Below are 10,448 nucleotides of genomic sequence, written 5' to 3'. Positions count from 1 at the left end.
CTTTTTCTGGAAACATCAAGTTTAGGACATTTACTTAAATTATACTCTAAATTTCTCTAAGAAAGATTAATGTAAATTTTGTAACTTTTTTCCATTGACCTTCCATTAGCAGTTTCAAGTATTTCTAACACAGAAGAGAAAACCTGCTGGAAATTCAGGTGTTCAGTGTCCAAAGTTCAATTAAGGCAGGACCAACAAAAGTGAGAAACATTAGGATTTTTTTTCTTCATTTTGAATTTAGTAATAATCTTTGATCTTGTAACCAGAACTTAGTGAATGGGTGCACATTGTTCCACTGAAATCCCTTGTCTTTGCTCTTAAGCAATAAACACTAATTTTAGCACTACTCCCTTACAGAATGTTTGGCAAATATATTATGACCCTTTTAAAACTTGGATCAAGGGAACAGCTCATGTGGAGCCTCACTGGGACTTTGGGCAATGGATCGAGCTACATGTTGGATCAAGGCCGTGTAGAAATTGCACAAACTGAAGGCACTCTTACAAATGGAGAGTTTAAAAAACCTCAAATTTTGGCTGATCATAAAGAATATATCACAAACATGGTCCTCAAAATGGTAGTAGTGTTAGAGAAATTAATTTCTTTGCCAATAATTCTTTAACATTGCAGCTGATAGAGATTTTATTCAGCTCCTAAAATGTTAAAGTTTAGGTGTGGAAAAGAAGAAGAGAAAGGATAAAAAGCCCATCTGGCCTTATAAAAAAAAAAAGTGTACCAATCTTTAACCCAGATTTGAAAACTGCCAAGTTATAATAAACACCTGAAAACCTGGGTTTATAATGGAAACTGCAAGTGACCCCTCATTGCAATGGAGCCTGAACAATAACAATTTACAGAGCAGTTGAAAGTCATTCATAACCAACTGAATAAACTGACTCTAAAGAAGGAGAAGCAACAGCATTGGTGAGAATGCAGTTCAAAGCCTAAGGTAGGCACCAGCGAGATTTTCACAGGAAAAAAACTAAAATGTTGCCGGATTTCTAAATGGCTTTTTCAGGTGTATTGCAATCTCCTGCTACTCCCCCCTTCTCTCCGTTTGCAGGTATCAAAATAGAGGCAGCTTGTTCTTTCTAAAGCTAATTTCCACAAACTACAGTTTCAATCTCAACAAAGTAATCAGTGTAATGGTACGAGGGGCACACCTACACCGCCTGGCCAGTCTAGAGACCAGCATCAAGTTTCTCTTTTACAGTTTCTTATATCCTTTGACATGCTGTTCATTCTCTGCACATACTCTTTGAAAAACAAAACAAAAGGACATCCATAAATAAAAAGTGGATCACTTATGTTCAAATCATCCCTGTCAAGTCCTAAACAGAAGACACAGTGTACAAGGAGAAGAAAGGCATCTAGTAGGAAACTTAAAATGCAACATGGCTCATCGTCTCTACGGAAACAACTCAGGATAAAGTTTGCCAAAGTACTTCAGAGGTTTAGGAATTAATCCTATTTTCAAAGGTCAGTTAAGAAATTACAGGTCTGTCCATCCACTTTCAATGAAATCTAGGCTCTGGAGGTCAACAGGAATACACAGGGAACGTGGAGTTAAAAAGCTCCATAAGTCTCTATGGGATCTGAGTCTAGTTTGTCTTGTATTTCCAAGGTTTGGCTTACTATTACAGAAGACCATTTCCAACTTGCATTTCTTTTAAATGCTGAAATAATCGGTATGTACCTTAAGTATCTGTTTTGCCTTTAACTACATCTCACCTTCAGCAACCTCCTTCCCAACAAGCATTAGAAATTTCTGCCTTATTTTTGCTTCTCTCTGAGTCTTTCTGAACCCTACCCGCAAGTGGAGCCCTCAGCTCTGAATTAAGGAGGCAATGAGTCCCCATCCTTCAGTAAATTCAGGCTATCTTCTGTGCAGGATCAAGATTGGTATCTGCAAGATTTGGGGGCTCCTTAGCTGAGAAAAGTCAGCTACTAACGCCCAGTTTTACTAGAGATTAAGGGCTGGTGCACACAAGCCACAAACTGGAACATAGGTACCAAGATGTAGGCCTCTGACAGGCAGAAAGGGGATTTGAGGAACTCCTTGGTACCTAAGGCATTGCAGTTTGGGTGCCTACATCCCTCTGTGGGAGGCCAAACACTCTAGGAGTCCCTCCAGGACTTGGTAGGAGCGCTGAAACTCACACCTCCATTTGTGCCCTCTGCAGAAAGGAGACGGTGTGGGATTACTTAACCCTAAGGACAAATGGGGGCCAAAGATGAGGATTATGCTTGGAAGTTGCTTTTATGTAATATGTTGCAAGGGAAATGTCTTGTCACCATCTTTAGGGATATAATGCCACCTACTGAATAGCCGCTAGTGCAGCCTGGAGCTCCCAGACTTTTCCCAGGGGATTCAGTTACATACTGATCCAAACCTGACCCTGCCTAACATGAGATATGAAAAGATCAGAGCCCTAAAAAGTGGGATGTCTTTAGGCTATTTACCAATAATTTTCTACGGATTCATTTCTGAAAATTATTATTTTTATGGGCACCTGGTACTCTAGTAGAGAAATAGCTATGCCTAATTTTCATCTGATTGTAAGGGGAGATTCCATGACAACTGCTTTGAAAAGTATCCTATCCATCACCATGCATGTTTCCTCCCATACTTCATGAAGAGTCAACAAGATTGTCCACTAAGAGTATATGAAGAGCAACAGAGCTAAGAACTCAGAATTAGAAAATCCCAAGCTAACAGTTAAGAACAAATGGGTTTTATACAAGATTGATCTATACCGTTGAATCTATACCTTTGTAGAAATGTACTGTAGCATAGTTCTGAAGTAAGAACACACTCCATTAGTACAATGGAAGAAGGTATCGTTCAGTAACTAAACATCCTATTTCTTCAGTTTTAGACCTTATATAAGGTAGTACCTTGAAACCCTACAACTAGTACAAAACCACGTTTTGCTTCTCCCCTTCCTGTAGTGTGCTTACCTAAGTATGCAAGTCATTAACAAAGAAAGATTAATTCAGCAGTTCAAAATCCTTGTGAGAAAGAAGGATTCATCCCATCTCAGAAAGATAAAACACTAACACTACAACTTGCAACAGGGCTGATCCACTTTGGGTATCTAACACTTCAAAATTCCTTTTTAAACATTAAGTATCTCATGGTTCTTTAGATGCGGAAAGCACAGTTCCCATTCATTCCAGGTGGGAGTATTTGGTACCTTTGCCAACCTGACCCCAGGTGCCTTGCATTACGTATTCACAAACAAAGAGCACATAGTAACTGTGAAAAGGGATAAAAGAGATAGAATCCTATTTATGTTTCAACTCTAAAAATTGAATACTTTGACCAGATGACTATCCTTGTTTTTCTTTCTGATACCTTGTGTTAATCACTTTATATCTCTTGTAAAGGATGAGGTAGATGCTAGCCTTTTACACCATATAGTTCAAATTTTTTCCCAAGGTAGGTTTCTCTCATGCAGTGAATGAGGCAGGTGAGTGTGTTATTAAAAGCAGTATCATGATTTGTATTCATAAGAGAAGTGAATTGAAGTTGTATGTAAATGCAATAATACTGGTATTTCTTGTATGGAATACCAGTATACTTGGCTTTTCTTCACAAATATTTTTAATGTAGCTCCTCAATCAGAAAAAAAAAAAAAAAGTTAAAATAAAAAAGTCTAAAATAGAGAATAATGTGGATTTTAAGATTGCTTAAAGCAACCTTGAGTCTCTGGACTGTAGACCAGAACAATGTTAGTGCCTCTGGCAGCTACATAGCCAGCAATGTGATGCCCGCTTCTCTGATAGTTCCACTTGTTGAAAACAATATGGGACTCCTAAAATTTTTTTGTGCCATTATCTTCCTTACATTTTCTCTTAAGTAGTCCTTTTCTGTTCCTCTTTGACTACTATCTTCCACCTTAGCTCACCTAGCTGTTTCTTGGTGCTGATTTTCTATTTCACTTTCGTGTCCCACAGTTCTCTCCCTTTTATTTTCTCCCCCTGAAACGCTGAGCTAAGGGGCACAGCAGAGCTTTGAAGCCCCTCCTCTAAGAGCTTTCAGGGTGCCTAGGTGGGGATAGGTGAGAAATGTTGAGAGTTTGCTTTTGGGCCATGGGCATGGCCACAGGGCAGCCCAGGCAGACAGGAGGAGGAAGAACAGGGAAAGGATTAGAGCATTTAAGTGGCAGCTGAATCTTGGGAAAACACAAAAGTTAAGCTCTGAAGTCTCTACTGATGCATATGAACTAGAATCCCTGGGAGGCTTTTAACTTTGCCAAATTTGGGCAGCTTTTCACAGGGATATAAGAATTCGTATCCCTAGCATGAAGGTGATTTTTTTTATGTGACCTTTTATATCCCATTCAAAAGAAAGGAGACAGTAGAGATTTGCAGTGAGGATATTTTTTTTTTTTTAAACAATGGACAAAACAACATGTTTTTCTCCTAGTTCTTTGTTCTCAGAAATAGCTGAGCGGTTTTAACTGAAACTCAGAAAACAAAAGGGGAGGAAGGGAAGCCTGAGGCAGACTTCTGCTGTAGAAAATTTCAGTGTAGATTCTGAGAGTCTGGCAAAACTAGAAACAACTGAAAATAGGACTTTATAATAGAGCACATTAGGTACCTTTAAATTATATACACCCAGAAACTGGTGTGTAGAGCTGTGGCTGTTTCATGGTCTCCAGCCCTGAATTGGTGATCTCAAATAAGTGTCTGCTGGGTTCATAGCATTTTTTTGAAAGTGAGGCTGCTAACTAAGGCACTTAGATATGAATCGAAGTCTTGATTTTAGGCACATATTAAAAAAGAAAATTTGGGCTCTGCACACTTAGAGAAGGACTCAAGCTGGGCAGCCATCCTTCTGCTGAACAACCACCACTACTGCCTTTATCAACCATGTATATATCCGCATGTATATATCTTCCCATCTGCTAATGTTCACACCTTTGAGCAGCATGGGAGAGTTTTGTGTTTTGTGCTTACCATTAGTGTCCATTTTTCTGGGCACAGATTGTGGAGCGTACCCCTGCCAGTGAATTTCAGAAGGTTTGTCTCCATTCAAACTTCTGAGAGGTGTATGTCTCTGGGTCCCATGGCACAATATATCAGAAAAATCTTCAGAAACCTGGGAGTTCACTGTCAGTCACATGTGAAGTTTGTGAAGCTACTCTGGAATTTTAAATGCCTTTTGCTTGGGAACAAATGGCACAGGTAAAACTGTGGAGTGATAATCAGAATAAGGTCACCGTATAAAGATCTGCTTGGAACATGAAATTTTAAGGAGAGCCTGTACGTGTTTGTTTGAAGAAGGGCTTCAGAGTAAGAGGTGGACAAAGTGTGGATTAAGGACCACATAAGGAAAAGGCTATAATTCTAATATTAATTAGTTTCTGCATAATTAAATATTTCTCATTTTGAACAGTGGCTGTGAGGTCCCTCTGTCCTTGGCAAAGTCTGAAGTCTGATTTTATGGCTTTGACTCTTCTCTGGTGCACTGCAAGTATATATCAAGGAGTTTTCCTTTTTTTTTTTTTTTTTTTTTACTTTTCGCAATGTGAATGATGCTCTGAAAGTGAGGCTAGTTATTTTGTTTACTGCAGGATGCTGGATGATGATTAGAGAAATAATACCTTTCATCACTAAAATATATGAGCAAAGAGTTGAAAACACTAGGAAACGTCCACCTTTCTTAGACTGATGCTTGGCATCTTGGCAGTCTGATACCAGTTTTGTGACTGTAGATTATTAATAAAATTGGATTGTTTCCAGAAATTTATGAAAGCTGATACATTTTCAATTGTCTAGACTTTGCTAGTCAACCTTAGATTATGTTCTGACTGTGAAAGGTGCATTTTGTATTAGTCAACTATGCCACACCTAGATATGAAATATGTGTAGCCATGTTAATTTTTGGAACCTGAGGTAGATTGAGCTGTGGGTGAGTAATCTGGGCTTTGCACCCACTTTTATTTAGTGTCATATGTAAATCAGTTAGCAGGAGTGGCACAAACTCCAGTGAGACCCAACTCTTTCTCCCTATTTCATGTTTGAGACGAGTGTGTGGAAGGCAGAAAAATAGTGAAGATTCAGCCCAGAGTGACAGTGGTGAGAGTGACTGGAAGAAAGAAACAGAAGGTGTGTTGAGAAACCACCCAGAATCAGCACATCTCTAGCCAAAAAGTTTTCTTCAGTCTTCCATAGCTAAAAGATGGCAGTTGTCTAAGACCTAGTGTAGGCATCTGCACCTCTTCCACTTTGAGAATTAGATGTATGCCAAATGTGTATAACCTATACCTTAAAATGATTCAAACACTGATTCTAGTGCAGACTGTGACAATCTGTCTGTAGGATGTTATAACATACCTCTGCTCTTTGCAAGATGCTTGCTGTTCAAAACTGAGTGAAAGTTATTGAAAATTATTTCAGCTGGTCCTTTTAACAGGCTATTTTTTAGGTATCTGTGTATTACCATAGATATCATCTGCAGAGATGCATAAATGATCGAGCTTTTCTCTTAATAGAAAGGAAATGGTGATAGGGGGTTTCCATGAAGATTCTTTGATTTCAGAATTTATTCTCCCTGAGGTCCAAAATAGCCCAAATTTAACTTTCAGAACATGCTGCAGAGCTATTTTTTGCTGAGCTTTTGCTGAGGGTTGAAGAGCATGAGGCAAGCTGGGATTTTTTTTTTGTGATTCTGGGTTGATTTGATTTATGTGAGCAGGGAGTTATTTGGACTGAGCAAGTAATTTTGTTTGTTATGAATATTTTTAATTAGTTATAAACCCTCAAAACTTTGGGATAAAGACATTTTGTTTATACTTGGGAAAAAATGAATGAAATAGATTATATATTTAAGCCTTTTTTGTAATGATTTACTCTTCCTTGTAATTGTGTGTAGTGAAGAGATTATCTTTTATTTTATGATTCAGTTTTCCTTTAAGTGCTCCTTCCTGTTTGCTGGCACATCAGAGAGAATCTGTTGAATTTAATTGGGCTCTCTTTAGGCTCATGATCTTGCTTGCCAGGTCAGTTTTATAAAATTCTCTTACCTTTTTGGAAAAATGAAATGATCTGTGGTTTTGGCTGAAATAGTTCTCATTAGCCCTTCCAACTTCTGAGGGCTACGCCTTGGCACAGCAGCCTCGTAGCTCTAAGAGACCCGTCCCTTGGCAGGGAAGCTGGAAAGATGGATGCTTATATCTTGAGCAACGGATTTGGTATGCTGCATGGAATGCCACATTCCCCAGAAATTTCAGATTTGTGAAGTACTGAATTAGTGGCTGCTTAGTGGAAAATGATCACAAAGTAATGACAGTTAATTTTGACACTGTATTTAAAAGAGGAAAATGCATAAATTAACAAAATGTTGAAGAATATGATGACGTCCATCTGCCTCTTCTAGCCAACGTGTGACTGTTCTCTACCAAGCATAATTCAGCACCTTGTTTGGTTTAATGAATCAGTGATACATCTATTATGAATAAGCCTTATTGTCTCTTCCCCTTCCTCCATGCAGTCAGCCCCTTTGCGTCTGCTCATCCCACTTAAACCATTTAAATCAAAACAAATGTGAAAACATTTCTCTCTAATTAATATTTGTATTTAGCTTGCACTTCTTTCACCTTTCAGCTGTCATTAATGTGTGTAAAGATAAAAACAGAATAAAAGTTAATATTTGGGCTCATATGCCGACTTGTACAATAGATATTGTTGGAAATGACTAACAGCAGTCTGGCGAAGTGGGTGTATGTAGCATCCAGACTATAGGTACTCATTTTTGTGTTTGTGTGTGTGGATGGGCTTTCTGGAAGCAAGTAAATGACTTGGGAACTAGAACTCCTAAGTTGGGCTTTTTTTTCAATTTTCTCACCCTACCTCTAACACAGGCTGAACCTAAACGTCAAATGTTGGCATCCTTAAGCACCCGTAACAGGGTGAGAAATTCAGATTGCTGCTTTGTCAGTTCAACCATTATAGAAATGTAATGTATTTTTAAATTATATCTATATTTAATATGTGACCTCAAACATTTAGGGCTTCTTTTTTGATTCTACTTATTCTGTTCTGGATTAGCTTTATTTCACCTTTGCAGACATCTGTGACTCAAATGTAAAAAGTCCCACAAATTGTCTGTGTGCAAAAAAATAGGCACATGGCAGTTAAATCAAAGAGAACTAATTTGCAGAGAATCACATAAGGAAATTTATTCAGGTAAGCTGGCAAGATTTTACGAGTAAACTTCCCAAGAATGGTTCTCTTAGGCTCCATCCTTCAGGGTGAAATACTCATGTTTTAGGAAGCAGTTTAAAGAGATACTGCTTTTTTCAGGGTGGTGTTGCTGGAGGAAGAGAATATGAGGGTCCAAAAATAATGAATTAACAGTGTAAGCTTATTCAGAAAAGAGTCATCTGCAGTTCCATCAAACTAAATTATATTATGTGACATTGGGGAGTGGCTTGTATCCTTTGTCAATCGCTGTAGATGGGTTGGGCATAAAGTCCAGGAAAGGCTTCAGTGTCTAAAATGTTGCCTCATCCTTTTCAGTTCATTCAGATCAAAACTTGCTATTTGGAATGTGGTCAAGTCTTCTTTCCTGTGATTTCCTGAGAATTTGGAAATTGTGGCTTAGGCTGGGCCAGAGCTGAGACAGGCATATTGCGCAGAGCTCAAATATTTGATTTCAGCTTAGCAGAGGTTTATTTATATTTGTGGAATTTTTTGGTTTTGGTTTTGTTTTGTTGTTGTTGTGTTTGTTTTTTGGTGTGTTTTGTTTGTTTTTTTTTCTTCCTGGGCCATTTCCTAAATGCCTCTGAATATTAGAGAGCCTGAGTATAATTCTGAGGAGATTCTATTTGGTATTACTTAATTCTCATAAAAACCCACAAAAAAATTAATGTGTGAACAAATATGACATTGCATTAAGTAGACACCTGTAGAAAGAATGTAAATACATAAATTCATGCATCATGTAAAACTTAATCTGAAATTAGGGCAGATCCTGCTAATGAGAGAAATGTCTTTCCCCTTCCAATGAGAATAGGAACCTGATCTAACACATTTTCTTTTTTAAAAACATCAGGTCCAATTTATGTCCTGTGACAGAAGAGAAAGGGACTCCATCAAATCTATCAGAATGAGCCATTTTTAAGTACATATTTAAGTAAATGGGCTTCTGGATATTCTCTGAAAGTGAAATAACAAGGGTGGAGAGAAAAAAAGGGGGCTGTGATGATTATAAAAGCATCTTATTATAGTTTTAATTTAGATGGGCTTTGGTGCTAATGATTCATTAGGTTATGCCCTTTAAATGGTCTTGTCTTGAAAATGCCAACATTTTGAAGCAGACTTGAATATATTTCTCAGACATCAGATCTTGCACTTGTTATTAAGATAGGCTTTTTATTTTTTTTAATTTAAAAACATCTTGTAAATTATATACGCTGCAGAACTTTTGCAGTTTTGCTTTCTGCCTCTGGACTGACTGGGGGAGGTAGTAACACACTGAATTAATGTCTGTGTTTCATTACTTGGAGTAACGCTGTGATGATGAGATATCTGCAAGGCTCAAAAAGATGAACACGAATTATCATTTCAAGTCCCAGCTACTTACAGAACAAAGCATGAAAAGGCTGGTATATGCAGGACTTTGAGGGATATAGGGTAGAGGCTGATTGGTTGCTCTTCTTTCTGGAATTTCTGGTGTTTGCGTGACAGCGTAAGTTGGCATTTTTCCTTGTTGCCTTAATGTCAAGTCTTGTAGCGGTGTGAGGAAGACAACGTGGCTTGCCCCTTTGCTTTATCTTTCATATAGATCTTATATTTGTTGATGATTTTTTTCAGTATCCTTGCAGTCTGTGGAAACTGTGATCACAGGACAGAACTGCCCTGTGCCAAGTACTACACAAACCCAGAGCAGCTGTGGAGGCAGGCAAAGGAGAGACAAAGGGAAAACATTGCTGCACATGGTAGTTTAATGTTGAAGCATTTGATTTTTTGGGTGGCTTGGAAAGAGTTTGAAAGAAAGAAAGTAATTGTCATGACTTTGTGGGTGTTTGCAGAGAACTCTTTCAAAATCTCTGATGTGCTATGAGAGAAAACATACACTGGCAGCCTCGAAATGTGACAAGTGGCTTGTAAAGAATGACATCATGACCTGATGGTGAAAGAGAAATCATAGGGTAGGGGAAAACAAATATCTCGTGTCTGATACAGTAGAAAGGAGGAACCAGAGAACACAGTAAGATAAACCACATGGGCCCATTCTGAAACAGTGGACTTCAGATAATGGACTTCACAGCAGTGTTTTGCGTGAATATAGGGGGAATAAGGTTGCATAATGTCAAGGCCAGAGGAAAGGCAATTGCCATAACTGTGAGGTAATTGGCATGAATGTATAGAAAAGTGGATCTCAGGACTTGGAAGGAGCTTAAATGCGAGGGTCTAGTTGAAGCTAAGTTGAAGCT

This window comes from Strix uralensis, chromosome 5, assembly GCF_047716275.1.
Source record: "Strix uralensis isolate ZFMK-TIS-50842 chromosome 5, bStrUra1, whole genome shotgun sequence".
Classification (NCBI taxonomy): domain Eukaryota; kingdom Metazoa; phylum Chordata; class Aves; order Strigiformes; family Strigidae; genus Strix; species Strix uralensis.
The sequence above is the reverse complement of the archived record's forward strand: the minus strand, read 5'-3'. Positions refer to the sequence as shown.